This window comes from Oncorhynchus masou, chromosome 22, assembly GCF_036934945.1.
Source record: "Oncorhynchus masou masou isolate Uvic2021 chromosome 22, UVic_Omas_1.1, whole genome shotgun sequence".
Classification (NCBI taxonomy): Eukaryota; Metazoa; Chordata; class Actinopteri; order Salmoniformes; family Salmonidae; genus Oncorhynchus; species Oncorhynchus masou.
In genome coordinates this window covers 55,462,106-55,477,516 of record NC_088233.1, presented here as the reverse complement: position 1 = coordinate 55,477,516, position 15,411 = coordinate 55,462,106, and the positions used below count along the sequence as shown (strand labels likewise).

The 15,411-nt window shown below is 40.1% G+C and overlaps 1 protein-coding gene across 3 annotated transcripts in view; it reads right to left on the bottom strand.

Moving 5' to 3' along the window:
• The window catches only part of peak1 (pseudopodium-enriched atypical kinase 1), a 265,673-nt gene that overhangs the window by 201,142 nt on the left and 49,120 nt on the right, over positions 1-15,411 (bottom strand). For all 3 annotated transcript variants that reach the window (XM_064930596.1, XM_064930598.1, XM_064930597.1), the window contains one exon: positions 12,140-12,268. The gene's annotated coding sequence lies outside the window, so the exon portion shown is untranslated. The remainder of the gene's footprint in view (positions 1-12,139; positions 12,269-15,411) is intronic.

The window sequence follows — 15,411 nt, the reverse complement described above, 5'->3', positions numbered from 1 at the left end:
ATTGAAACTACACCTAAACTATACCGAAACTAATTCCACACATAATAAGACAGGCTATAGACAAGATTCAATTGACAATCGGATGAGTGACAATTTTAGGCCTACAGGTTGACACATTGCACATGAGGAGATGGATGCACCTTGTAATTTACCGATGCAGGGAAAGGAGCATCACTTTAGCAAATCCTTCGTCAGAGCCACATGCAGGTAAAACATTTAGATTTCTATATAGTATCAGAAGGAGCATAGTGTGTAGTTTCTATTACACTAACCTTTGTCAAATAACTCATAATTCCAAAAGGCGCAACTCTATTTCCAAATGTCAGTTTATTCAATAATATCTCTCCATTCACCACTCGCTCGGCAGCATTACAGTGGCTACTAAGCAAAAACTGCTAACATAATCAAATTAAAAGCTCCTCATTATTTATACAAGTCATCCTTTACAATTGTTCATGTGTTTTTGTTTAGGAATACTTCAAATTATTTCACCTGTGCACCTTAGCTGGTTATATTATATTTTTTATTTCCACTTTGTCAAAAGAAGCTGAAACTGGACTTTATTCATTTCTATAACTATTACTAATGGAATCTACAAATCAAGTTGATCATATGCATTACACTAATGTTGTCATTGGAAGAGAAACAAAAACAGGCTATATAGGCCTACATTTCCTCTAGGAATTATACAAAACATAGCCTTGACTATCTATTGTTATTTTTCCTGACAAATATTGATTCATGTGTTTCACCCTTTATAATACCAAGCGGTTTTTGTTATGTTTGCTGCACCTTGTGGGTTGATATGCATCTGATGCATATGCTAAAGGGGACACCGGGTAACGTTCTCTAGCGGGTACTTCTAGGCTGGAAGGCCAGGCGGTTCTCGTGTTAATGCATTGGGGTCATGAAGGACCTATTGGTTGGCATGCTCTGTCTATATTCAGCTATTAATAGGAAATATTTGTTATAAATAAATACAAATAATGTATTCTTATTTGTCCTATTTCACAACTGTGAATTGGAAATGTGTTTTTTTGCATATCCCAACTCTCCCCGAGACACCCTCTGAGAGTGGATTCATGGCCAGGGTCTGCCATTATTAACGGCAACCCTGGAGCACTTAGGGTTAAGTGCCTTGCTCAAGTGCACATACAGATTTTTCAACTTGTTGGCTCGTGGAATTAGGTTACTGGCCAAAGATCTAACCGCTAGGCTACTTGCTGCCACCTTTGGCTATTATAAGGCTGTTTAACAGAGTTTAGCAATGTAAGCCATTACTCTATTCTTTAGAATTGGATTGTATTAATTCCATTCATTTTTGTTTGTAAAGTATGTATCCATAGCTCTATTGATGAATTTGAGAGTAGTTACATTTCTCCAACCCCCAATTCGTCAGCTTTTTACCAAAACAGTGGCAGGGTGTTGGGCTTTTGTTGCAGACTATCCTTTTAAGAACTAATGGGTATATATCAAGATGAGGAATATAGAACAGATTCCCAGATGGCAGATTGCACGTGTGTCTTAGATGAAAAAACATGTTTATATTACCAAGTACATTAATTGGTTAAACCTACTCTAAGAGTATGTACAGTGCGGCAAAAAAGTATTTAGTCAGCCAACAATTGTGCAAGTTCTCCCACGTAAAAAGATGAGAGAGAGGCCTGTCATTTTGATCATAGGTACACTTCAACTATGACAGACAAAATGAGAAGAAAAATTCCAGAAAATCACATTGTAGGATTTTTATGAATTTATTTGCAAATTATAGTGGAAAATAAGTATTTGGTCAATAACAAAAGTTTCTCTCAATACTTTATTACATACCCTTTGTTGGCAATGACAGAGGTCAAACGTTTTCTGTAAGTCTTCACAAGGTTTTCACACACTGTTGCTGGTATTTTGGACCATTCCTCCATGCAGATCTCCTCTAGAGCAGTGATGTTTTGGGGCTGTTGCTGGGCAACACGGACTTTCAACTCCCCCCAAATATTTTCTATGGGGTTGAAATCTGGAGACTGGCTAGGCCACTCCAGGACCTTGAAATGCTTCTTACGAAGCCAATCCTTCATTGTATGGGTGGGTGTGTTTGGGATCATTGTCATGATGAAAGACCAAGCCACGTTTCATATTCAATGCCCTTGCTGATTGGAAGGAGGTATTCACTCAAAATCTCACGATACATGGCCCCTTTCATTCTTTCCTTTACACGGATCAGTCGTCCTGGTCCCTTTGCAGAAAAACAGCCCCAAAGCATGATGTTTCCACCCCCATGCTTCACAGTAGGTCTGGTGTTCTTTGGATGCAACTAAGCATTCTTTGTCCTCCAAACACGACGAGTTGAGTTTTTACCAAAAAGTTGTATTTTGGTTTCATCTGACCATATGACATTCTCCCAATCTTCTTCTGGATCATCCAAATGCTCTCTAGCAAACTTCACACGGGCCTGGACATTTACTGGCTTAAGCAGGGGGACACATCTGGCACTGCAGGATTTGAGTCCCTGGCGGCGTAGTGTGTTACTGATGGTAGGCTTTGTTACTTTGGTCCCAGCTCTCTGCAGGTCATTCACTAGGTCCCCCCGTGTGGTTCTGGGATTTTTGCTCACCGTTCTTGTGAAAATTTTGACCCCACGGGGTGAGATCTTGCGTGGAGCCCAGATCGAGGGAGATTATCAGTGGTCTTGTATGTCTTCCATTTCCTAATAATTGCCCCCACAGTTGATTTCTTCAAACCAAGCTGCTTACCTATTGCAGATTCAGTCTTCCCAGCCTGGTGCAGGTCTACAATTTTGTTTCTGGTGTCCTTTGACAGCTCTTTGGTCTTGGCCATAGTGGAGTTTGGAGTGTGACTGTTTGAGGTTGTGTCTTTTATACTGATAACAAGTTCAAACAGGTGCCATTAATACAGGTAACAAGTGGAGGACAGAGGAGCCTCTTAAAGAAGAAGTTACAGGTCTGCGAGAGCCAGAAATATTGCTTGTTTGTAGGTGACCAAATACTTATTTTCCACCATAATTTGCAAATAAATTTATTAAAAATCCTACAATGTGATTTTCTGGATTTTTCTTTCTCATTTTGTCTGTCATCGTTGAAGTGTACCTATAATGAAAATTACAGGCCTCTCTCATCTTTTTAAGTGGGAGAACTTGCACAATTGGTGGCTGACTAAATACTTTTTTGCCCCACTGTATTAGGCTGTTTGAGAGAAGGTTTGAACCCTAATCATCCCATCCAATGTGAGTACATCTGCTGTTGAAGAACAGTAGATCAATAAAGGCACAGTACTCTAGCAGTAGTCAAGCTGCTGATGCTGAAAAGCCTTGTTAGTGCATAGGTCAAATTAGATTTACAATGTCCTGTCTTTTTCGGCTTCAGACAATTGTCTGATAATAGCATATATCCTGCCACCAAACATTACTACTGCACACTATAACTATTTGAAAAGTGGTTGCTTTTCAAAATGGTACAGCTCTTAACAGTTTATGCTACAGACACTAGACAAACTGTCTAACAATTACATAACTAGTTTATGAACCACATAATGATTTAAATATGTATACATTTGGGGAAGCCTAATTTGATACACAGTCAAGTTGGTTCAGACGACCGTACGACCGGGAGGTCAAATGTAAGATTAGAGTACTTATGATAGATGTGTGGCAGAAGAAGGGCCGACATGTATATGCCCTCCAAAGAAAGGTTGGTAAACCAAGATTCAAAGGTAAGATTAGGAAGGAAGAGCTGGTGTTTACTTTGTTGCACCTTAGACATTGAACTCATCATTACATTTGGGTGGCAACCATGTGAATGGTGTGGTTGGCAACCATGTGAATGGTGTGTGTATGGCAGGGATATTCAACAGGTGGCCCCTTTATGAATTGACTCAATTTTGATCAATTCTAATCATGAATAAACTTTTTTATATAAAAAAAGCCTAGCCAAAAACTGGACGTTCAGTAACAAAATTACAAACGTGTGTGGTTTCTAGGGCCTATGTGGCATGTTGATTAGTTTTTTTCCCCATATGAATTTGGTTCTAGCATTTGAACGGTTTAAGTTAAAATATTATGACCCCATTCCTGAAAGCTGCGACTCTCAAGAACACAAAAGTACGTGCCTTCTGTTTTCCTCTTCTGCGGTAACAAGGAAGCGTTAGAATGGAGTGTGACAACACAAACCCAACGACTGAGTGAAATTAATTCAAAGCATTCTTTCAGACTGGAATTACCTGATTTGACATATCTTGGTAGTTTTTATTAATTAAGATTCTTAGTTTTCAGATGATTGTAAATGACCTAATAACTTTTAAGATTTAAACCCCTTAAGGTCGTTGTCCACGCCCCAGTGGAAATTAACTTAGCATAACAAAAAAATCCCCATAAAAAATCTGTCAATTTAAGATGGAGATATGTTTCTGTACTGTAGGTCTCTCAATCCACCGCATCCGCCAATGAAACACTTCCGCATCTGTGGTGAAAGGTGACCAAGCCAGAGCGGTATTTGTCAGACCATGAGAAATCCCGGGAATCAGTCTTCTCAAAAAACAGTTTGTAGCTTCCGAACGGCTTGGCCTACAAACTAGTACCAGTCTATGAAAATATGAGACTCTCACGAACACAATGGTGTTCCCAATTAGGCTCTACGACCCCCACAAGTCACTTGGAACTCGTCTGAGGTCGGTATAGCCAATCTGAAAACTTCTGTCCAATTGTTTGGGCTACAAACTAATATGACACCTCTGGTGTAAAGGTGATACTCTCACGATTATGTACAGTACCAGTCAAAAGTTTGGACACACATACTCATTCAAGGAATTGTATTTATTTTGACTATTTTCTACATGTTAGAATAATAGTGAAGATATCAAAACTATGAAATAACAAAGAATCATGTAGTAACCAAAAAAAGTGTATCAATAATTGAATATTTTATGAGATTCTTCAAAGTCGCCACCCTTTGCCTTGATGACAGCTTTGCACACTCTTGGCATTCTCTCAACCAGCTTCATGAGGTAGTCACCTGGAAAGCATTTCAATTAACAGGTGTGCCTTCTTAAAAAGTTAATTTGTGGAATTTCTTTCCTTCTTAATGCGTTTCAGTCAATCAGTTGTGTTGTGACAAGGTAGGGGTAGTATACAGAAGATGGTATTTTACCAAATAGGGCTAAGTCCATATTATGGCAAGAACAGCTCAAATAAGCAAAGAGAAATGACAGTCCATCATTACTTTATGATATTAAAGTCAGTCAATTCAGAACATTTCTAGAACTTTGAAAGTTTCTTCAAGCGCAGTCGCAAAAAACAGATGAATATGATAACTCTCATGAGGACAGCCACAGGAATGGAAGAGCCAGTGTCTCTGCTGCAGAGGATAAGTTCATTAGAGTTCACAGTCTCATAAATTGCAGCACAAATAAATGCTTCACAGAGTTCAAGTAACAGACACATCTCAACATCAACTGTTCAAAGGAGACTGTGAATCAGGCCTTCGTGGTTGAAACCTCTATTAAAGAATACCAATAAGAAGAAAAGACTTGCTTGGGCCAAGAAACACGAGCAATGGACATTAGACCGGTGGAAATGTGTCCTTTAGTCTGATGAGTCCAAATTTAAGGCTTTTGGTTCCAACTGTGAAGCATGGAAGAGGTGTGATGGTGCTTTGCTGGTGACATGGTCTGTGATGTATTTAGAATTCAAGGCACACTTAATCAGCATGGCTATCACAGAATTCTGCAGTGATACGCCATCCCATCTGGTTTGCGCAGGACAATAATCCAAAACACACCTCCAGGCTGTGTAGAGCACATGAAGGAGAGTGATGAAGTGCTGCATCAGATGACCTGGCCTCCACAATCACCCGACTAAACCAATTGAGATGGTTTGGGATGAGTTGGACCAAAGAGTGAAGGAAAAGCAGCCAACAAGTGCACAGCATATGTGGGAACTCCTTCAAAACAGTTGGAAAAGCATTAAATATTAAGCTGGATGAGAGAATGCAAAGAGTGTGCAAAGCTGTCATCAGGACAAAGGGTGACCACTTTGAAGAATCTAAAATATATTGATTTGTTTAACACTTTTTTGGTTACTACATGATTCCATATGTATTATTTCATAGTTTTGATGTATTTACTATTTTTCTACAATTTAGAAAATAGTAAAAAAAAAAATAAGGAAAAACCCTGAAGTATAGTATGTAGACTGTTTACTGAACAAACGGGGTTAAATGCATGTAGTAAAAAAGGACTATCTGTTATTCAATGTGTTTCTATTGGCTAAGACCAGTAAGGACTATCTGCTATTCAATGTGTTTCTATGGAGTAACAGCAGTAAGGACTATCTGTTATTCAATGTGTTTCTATGGGCTAATAGCAGTAAGGACTATCTGTTTTTCAATGTGTTTGTATGGGCTAAAAGCAGTAAGGCCAAAAGTTACGATTCATCAAAAAAACATTGTGGGGGAGGGTGGAACTTGCACAAGTTTTCAAAAGTCTCAAAAACAACAAAATAGATCAAGTGGGACAGAATAAGCAAGGAAGGAAAGGGTGGGTAGCGGAATATGCCAAATATGAAGTATGAAGCTGTTTCAAAGCATGAGAAAACCAAGGAATGACAGCTTCATAGACAGTTGATTCAGGCAGACAGGAGAGTGCCATACAGCACAAAGGAAATAGAGCCATAACAGCAGAAAAGCTCATAATAAAGTGATAAGCATGTATGACTTTATTGAGGGATTATGATTTTATAGATTTTCACAAAATAGTCCTTTGGAGGAAGGATTGTTGACGTATATTTGACATGTATCTAAAAGCATAATTGAGGAATAATTCATCAAAGTTGGTATATTTATTACATTTTGCCTCTAACCAGGCCTCCTTTTAGACTCCATAATGCTAAATGCTAAAAAGCAAAACTTTTATTTGAGGGTTCTTTCATCCCTATTGGGTGAACTTTATGACAATTAGTTCCCTCAATTTAGCAGGGAGAAATATCATACTCCCACACATCCCCCCAAAAAATATTTTATTGTAATAGTGAGAGGTTAGCATGTCTTGGGGGTATGATTTGTGAGTCTGTAACCTTCTTACTTGTCATAATTCACAATTCATTCAGGACTATCTGTATTCATGGTATCCTCCACATTAATGTAGCAGTGTTTAAAAACATATTATATTCTTATTTACAATCAAATTTACTCCAATCACACAATACATTATTTACCATTAATTTATTGGGCACAAAATAATCTGGGAAAAAAAACAACAAAAAAAACAGCAAATGCATCCAACAAGCTTGTAGAGTCACAAGCTTGATATAATCATTGCATGCTCGGAATATGGAACAAAATACTAAACGTTTGACTACTTTAATACACAAATACAGTGCATCCAGAAAGTATTCATACTCCTTGACTTATTACCCATTTTGATGTGTTACAGCCAGAATACAAAATTGATTAAATAGATATTTTTCACACCCATCTACACACAATAAACTAGCTCTTTGCAGATGTAAGAAACACAAGCTAATAGTGTAATTATAGAACGCTAGTGGATTTGTATTAAGAAGCAACGTGGAAACTGCGTCGTTGTCATCAACAGTGTTGCATATGCTGCAATGACCATGCAGACTGAACGCAAGTGTCTTGTGGTCGTGGATAAACAAATGCGCTCCTTGAGTGACAGGGGGCGTGGAAAGTGGCATAGAGTGAAGAGAGTATAGAGTGAAGAGAGATGACTCAAGTAAACTATAAAAATGTACGTTACACAGTGTGTATCACATTTAACAAACCAAACATTCAAATACCGGTATAGAAGTAAAAACCCAAACCGGTCCGTATACTGCCCAGCCCTAGCTCCATTCAATGTATTTTTTTATCCTGAAAAACTCCCCAGTCCTTAACGATTACAAGCATACCCATAACATGATACAGCCACCCCACTATGCTTTAAAATATTAAGAGTGGCCCTCAGTAATGTGTTGTTTTGGATTTGCCCCAAACATAAAACTTTGTATTCAGGAAAAAAAGTTACTTGCTTTGACACATTTTTGACAATATTACTTTAGTGCCTTTGTATTACTTTAGTGAATTGTATCAAATCCAACAGGATGCATGTTTTGGAATGGATTTTTTTTTCTATACAGGCTTCCTTCTTTTCACTCTTTCAATTAGGTTAGTATTGTGGAATAACTACAACGTTGTTGATCCATCCTTAGTTATCTCCTATCAAAGTCATTAAACTTGAACTGTTTTTAAAGTTACCTTTGGCCTCATGGTGAAATCCCTGAGCCATTTCTTTACTCTCCGGCAACTGAGTTAGGAAGGGCGCCTGTATATTTGTTGTGACTGATACACCATCCAAAGTGTAATTAATAACGTCGCCATGCGCAAAGGGATATTCAATGTCTGCTTTTTTTTTATTTTACCCATCTACAAATGTGACTCGTTTCAGTAAAGGCGTATGTTGAGCGTCACTACTTCACAGAGAGCCATTTGAACGTAAACTTTATTTTAATTTTGTATCAAAATAGATTTTTGGGGGTAGAAATGCCTTCTGGAACATGTGAACTTTCATGTGCCTTTAATAACAAACATCTATGCCATCTGTAAATACGAATAAAATTGTTAAATGATGAGCCTAGTTGGTTTAGCCACAGAAAAAGACAGGACATGCCAAGTGATGAGTTCGGTTTGGTCTGTCATGGAGCACGTTTCAGTCTATAATATGAGCTGCTCAGTATGTGTAGGTAATCCTTTCTACCGCTGCTTTTTCTAAAGATATCACATAGTTATCATTAGCTTTTGCAGTTGTACTAAGGAGATGGAGAAAATACTGGAATGTGATTGCAAATATGCAGACAGAGATGAAGAGAGAGCACACAGAAGGCTGTTGTAATCCGGAGACAGGTCTTTAATACATCTTCAAACTAAGGCAACTATGGCATCCGTTACAGAGAGGGAGAACCATCCATCCATGTATACAGGTAAGATAGACTAACTAGCTACATTTTCAGTTAATTTTCGTTTTCATTTCAAGTTAAAGTGTACTGTTAGCTAGCTAACGTTAGCCGGCTGGCTTGCTAGCTAACGTTACGTGTATGATTTGTGTAGTAATAATATTTGTATCTCAGAGCCATTTGCATTTTTACCCCTGATCTTATTTATGCTTCCAATAAGGTGTTGAATACATATCGCCTCAAGACTTTTCAGCTTTTCATTTTTAAAAATTTGTTAACATTTTGAAAAACATAATAAAAACTTTGACATTATAGGGTATTGGTTGTAGTTTTTTTTATACATTTAAAATGCAGGTTGTAACACAACAAAATGTGGAAAAATTCAAAGGGTATGAATACTTTCTGTAGGCACTACGTGAATTTGTCCCAATACTTTTGGTCATCTAAATAAGGGTCCTCTATATGCACAAAAAGTGCTGTGATTACTAAACGGTTCACCCGATATGGATGAAAATACCCTCAAATTAAAGCTGACAGTATGCACTTTAACCTCATTACTGTATCAAATCCAAAGTTCTGGAGTACAGAGACAAACCAACAACAAATGTGTCACTGTTCCAATTCTTTTGGCGCTCACTGTATTTTCAACACTATTTCGAACAATTAGCCATAATATAATATTTTTTAAATATATTTTCAATATTCATGTTTTATTGAAATAAAACGATTGCAGAGCAGGCGGTAAAGCTTCTTCATATGACACCACTTTTTGATTTGTAGCATTTACAGATTAAACACTATGGAGTCTTAAAGGAGGCCCGGGTAAGGCCAAAATGTCAGAAATATGCCAACTTTGATTAATTATTTCTCAATTATGCTTTTACATACACACGGCAAATATATGTCAACAATCCTTCCTCCAAATGACTATTCTATGGACTACATTTGGTGAAAATGCATAAAATCATGGCCTTTTTTTGTTTGGGTTTTGTGAGGAATCACTCAACGTCATACATGCTTATCACAGGTTATTACCTCGGCTATGACCTTTTCATTTGTGCTGTACGTCACTCTCCTATCTGCCTGAATTCTCTGTCAACGAAGCTGTCACTCCTTGGTTTCCTCGTGTTTTGAAACAACTTCATATTTGGCATATTACTCTCCCCTCCCTTTCCCTTCCCTTGCTTATCCTGTCCCATTTGATTGTTTCAGACTTGTGAAAACTTGTGCAAGTTCCTGCAAGTTTGCTATTTTCTCATCCGCGTGCCCCATCGCGCACATGTTGATTTTGTCCATCCACACGAGAGTGGGGTCTCCGCTAGTTTTAAAGTTGCCCAAGTTATACAGAGAAATTGGCATAGTAGGCAATGCAACCAATCACAGCCCTCCTAATTCAGGAGAGCAGTGTCTGTAAAAATGAAGTCATATCCTCACTACAGGAGGGGCGGTAGAAGTAATACTATCTACTGAAAATATGAAATATTGACCATTTAATGAGGCAATGAGAGCTTGAAAATAAAATATGGTTGAAAGAATCAACCGTACAGAGGCTCTGGGAGGTGATGTCTGGGGACAGGAAAATCAGCTCTCCAGATTCAGAGATGAACTGTACATGGCATGTTCTTGATGGTGACCTGTCCCTTTCCTACCGTGGGAGGCTTTGGTTAAGCAGGGCTCATTTCCTCCACAGTCGCAGCCATTGGTTAGTTCTCCGGTTTGTTAGTAATAACGCTAGTTTGTTTGTTTTCCATGGGGTTTACAGGGAGGGAATAAGTTCCCACATCTTATTCTCTGCCCCTTCTCCAATCTCCCACCTCCTCTTTCTTGCCTCCCAGTGCTTCAGCAGAGATGGAAAACCTGTCCCAGACTCTCAGCAAGGGGGTCACACACACACATGCACGCACACACATTACATTGATCCACATTGATCCATGACAACTGGGTGAGTTCAATGCAGGCCGGACTACCCGGAGCACCAATTATAATTTTATTGTTTGGAAAACATACTTGGAGGGGGACAGCTAATATTCTGCATTTCAACACATTGAAAAAGTTGCCGTTTTATAATGCTATTATGCACATTTTGTTATGAGGTAAGAGAAAATGTTGCAGTTTCCTACAACTCTACTCCTTTTGCTATCATGTGTTATCTGGGTGGCCCATAAAATTATTATTAATCTGAAAATGGCTAACGTCCTGCATTTCAACACAATTAGAGTAGGAACAAAATGCAGCTTTATAATGCTATTCTACACATTTGACCAAATATTCAGTTTTAAAGCAAATTTCCTGTTATTCTACACATTTTGCTATCTTTATTGTTTGGGGGCCCCTGAATCCCTATCCACTGCTGGAGAGTGATTTTTGCCTGATATTTACAGAAGGCTTTTGACTGGTTTCATAACATAGAAACATGCCCTATCTAGCGTACTCGCTCTGTGGCTGGTTTCATAACATAGAAACATGCCCTATCTAGCGTACTCGCTCTGTGGCTGGTTTCATAACATAGGGCATGTTTATATCTAGCATACTCGCTCTGTGGCTGGTTTCATAACATAGAAACATGCCCTATCTAGCGTACTCGCTCTGTGGCTGGTTTCATAACATAGGGCATGTTTATATCTAGCATACTCGCTCTGTGGCTGGTTTCATAACATAGAAACATGCCCTATCTAGCGTACTCGCTCTGTGGCTGGTTTCATAACATAGAAACATGCCCTATCTAGCGTACTCGCTCTGTGGCTGGTTTCATAACATAGAAACATGCCCTATCTAGCGTACTCGCTCTGTGGCTGGTTTCATAACATAGAAACATGCCCTATCTAGCGCACTCGCTCTGTTGCTGGTTTCATAACATAGAAACATGCCCTATCTAGCGTACTCGCTTTCTGGCTGGTTTCATAACATAGAGCATGTTTCTATCTAGCTGACTCTCTCTGTAAGAGGTCTGACTTATGTATGGCATCCCATTTCTGTCTCTGTGATTCGACACTGGTGTAGCAACCAAAAGATGATACTAACTGAAAGCAAAAACAATGCTCCTAATTCAGTTAAGCTATTATGATCAGGTCAGTTTCAGAAAGAATGAAGCGCAACTTTCAGTCAAACAACCTTCAAAAAACCATTAACATTTGCTAAATAAATAGCAGAATAAGCTCAGCAGTAAAGTCCAGCTTGACTCACCTGGTTACGACGCATGAAGAATGTCTTGTCTGTGGATCCCTTCACTCCTCAGTTATACAACCAGATACAGCCGATTCAGACGGACATAAGCTACTGGTGTCCAAAGAGGCCATAAGCCAAACATTTTCCCTGCAGAAAGAGAGGAGGGGGACAGGTGTGAGCAAAGTCCCCAAGTGAGTGAGTGAGAGAGAGAGACAGAGAGAGAGTTAGAGTGTGTTCATAGAGGAGTTCCAGATTCCTGCCCAGGCACAGCTCCACGTGTGGAGGAGAGGAGAGGGAAGAGCCTCTGGAGACTGGGCTGCTCAAACACATTAAATAAATAGAAAAATAACCTGGGCGGCAAGAGGCCCGGTGGCCCTGTGTGCATCACACTGGGCTCAGGTATGCAGAAATAGTGGACTTATGTTACACGCTCCCTCGTTTAGCGGGAACTTCACAGATCCCTGCCGCTCAAGCCAGCCAGATAAGGCACATTAGCCAATGGTACATGAATAGGGCAAAAATAAGAATAAGAAACTGAAATCTTGTCATTTTAGGATTGTCATTAGTCAGTGACCCAAGATTTGGGCTTGTTTACCTAGCGACAGCTTATCATTAGAGCCCTGTTAGCATCTTCAATGCAGAGACTTGGGGTTCGCATGTTATAGCAGGTTGTTAGAGAAATGGAAAATACAATATAGAACCAGGAACAGATATAGCCCTTGGTTCACTCCAGACCTGACTGCCCTTGACTAGCACAAAAACATCCTGTGACGTACTGCATTAGCATCGAATACCCCCGCGATATGCAACTTTTCAGGAAAGTTAGGAACCAATATACTCAGGCAGTTTGAAAAACCATTGCTTTCCTAACAGAAATTTGCATCCTGTAGCACAAACTCCAAAAAGCTCTGAAACACTGTCACCACCGATAAATCCGTGATAATTGAGAATTTCAATTTGTATTTTTCTACGGCTGGCCATGCTTTCTACCTGGCTACCCCTACCCTGGCCAACAGCTCTGTACCCCCCACAGCAACTTGCCCAAGCCTCCCCATTTCTCCTTCACCCAAATCCCGATAGCTGGTGTTCAGAAAAAGCTGCAAAATCTGGACCCCTACAAATCAGCCGGGCTTGACAATTTGGACCCTCTCTTAAATGATCTGCCGAAATTGTTGAAACCAATATTACTAGCCTGTTCAACCTCTTTCGTATCGTCTGAGATCCCCAAAGATTGGGAAGCTGCCGCGGTCATCCCCCTCTTCACAAGGGGAGACAGATATAGGTCTGTAGCAGTTTGGGTCTATTCTACCCTACCCTGCCTTTCTAAGATCTTCGAAAGCCAAGTTAACAAACAGATCACCGACCATTTCGAATCCCACTGTACCTTCTCCGCTATGCAATCTGGTTTCCGAGCTGGCCATTGGTGCACCTCAACCACGCCCAAGGTCCTAAACGATATCATAACCGCCATCGATAAGAGACAATACTGTGCAGCTGTATTCATCGACCTGGCCAAGGCTTTCGACTCTGTCAATCCCCACATTCTTATCGGCAGACTCAACAGCCTTGGTTATTCAAATGACTGCCTCGCCTGGTTCCCCAACTACTTCTCAGACAGAGTTCAGTGTGTCAAATTGGAGGGCCTGTTGTCCGGACCTCTGGCAGTCTCTATGGGGTGTCACAGGGTTCAATTCTCGGGCCGACTCTTTTCTCTGCATACATCAATGATGTCGCTCTTACTGCTGGTGATTCTCTGATCCACCTCTACGCAGACGACACCATTCTGTATACTTCTGGCCCTTCCTTCGACACTGTGTTAACTATCGTCCAGACGAGCTTCAAAACCATACAACTCTCCTTCCGTGGCCTCCAACTACTCTTAAATGCAAGTAAAACTAAATGCATGCTTTTCAACTGATCTGCCGGGCGGGCACCTGCCTGCCCGTCCAGCATCACTACTCCGGACGGTTGACTTACTATATGTGGACTACAAATACCCAGGTGTCTGGTTAGACTGTAAACTCTCCTTCCAGACTCACATTCATCTATCCTTCACTCATGCTGCCAAACATACTCGTAAAACGAACTATCCTACCGATCCTTGACTTTGGTGATGTAATTTACAAAATAGCCTCCAACACTCTACTCAGCAAATTGGATGCAGTCTATCACAGTGTCATCTGTTTTATCACCAAAGCCCCATATACGACCCACCACTGCAACCTGTATGCCCTCGTTGGCTGGCCCTCGCTTCATATTCGTCGCCAAACCCACTGGCTCCAGGTCATCTATAAGTCTTTACTAGGTGAAGCCCCGCCTTATCTCAGCTCACTGGTCACCATAGCAGCACCCACCCGTAGCAAGCGCTCCAGCAGGTATATCTCACTGGTCACCCCCAAAGCCAATTTCTCCTACGTCCGCCTTTCCTTCCAGTTCTCTGCTGCTGGAACGACTGGAACGAACTGCAAAAATCACTGAAGCTCGAGACTCAGATCTCCCTCACTAGCTTTAAGCACCAGCTGTCAGAGCAGCTCACAGATCACTGCACCTGTACATAGCCCATCAGTAAATAGCCCATCCAACTACCTCATCCCCATAATGTTATTTTTTTCTCCTTTGCACCCCAGTATCTCTACTTGCACATTCATCTTCTGCAAATCTACCATTCCAGTGTTTAATTGCTAAATTGTAATTATTTGCCACTATGGCCTATGTATTGCCTTACCTACCTTATCCTACCTCATTTGCACACATGGTATATAGAGTTATTCTTTTGTATTATTGACTGTGTGTTTGTTTAATCCATGTGTAACTCTGTGTTGATGTTAGTCGCACTGCTTTGCTTTATCTTGGCCAGGTCACAGTTGTAAATGAGAACTTGTTTTCAACTAGCCTACCTGGTTATATAAAGGTGAAATAAAAAATAAAATAAAAAAATAAGTATTGACATAGGTATATGCCCTGTGTGTTCATATTGGGTGAGAGAATATTGCTTCTGTATCTAACAATGGAGAACTCGTGAGATTGTCCACAAGGCAAAGGCCTTTTAGATTTGGTTACGTTTGGTCTTGATGGAATATGTTGGGCCTGCAGCAAATAACACAACACAATATTAGGCTAACTCAATTATTCAACCTCATCTTCACTGACACCCAGTGACACGACCCAAGCTACACTTCTCTCCGAGACAAACCATGACTCACTGTAAGAATATAAGGATAATGTTAAAAAAACTCCATCCCCCTCAACGCCTAAGTCAATTGCTTTTTTTTCCATTCTGACAGCATTGT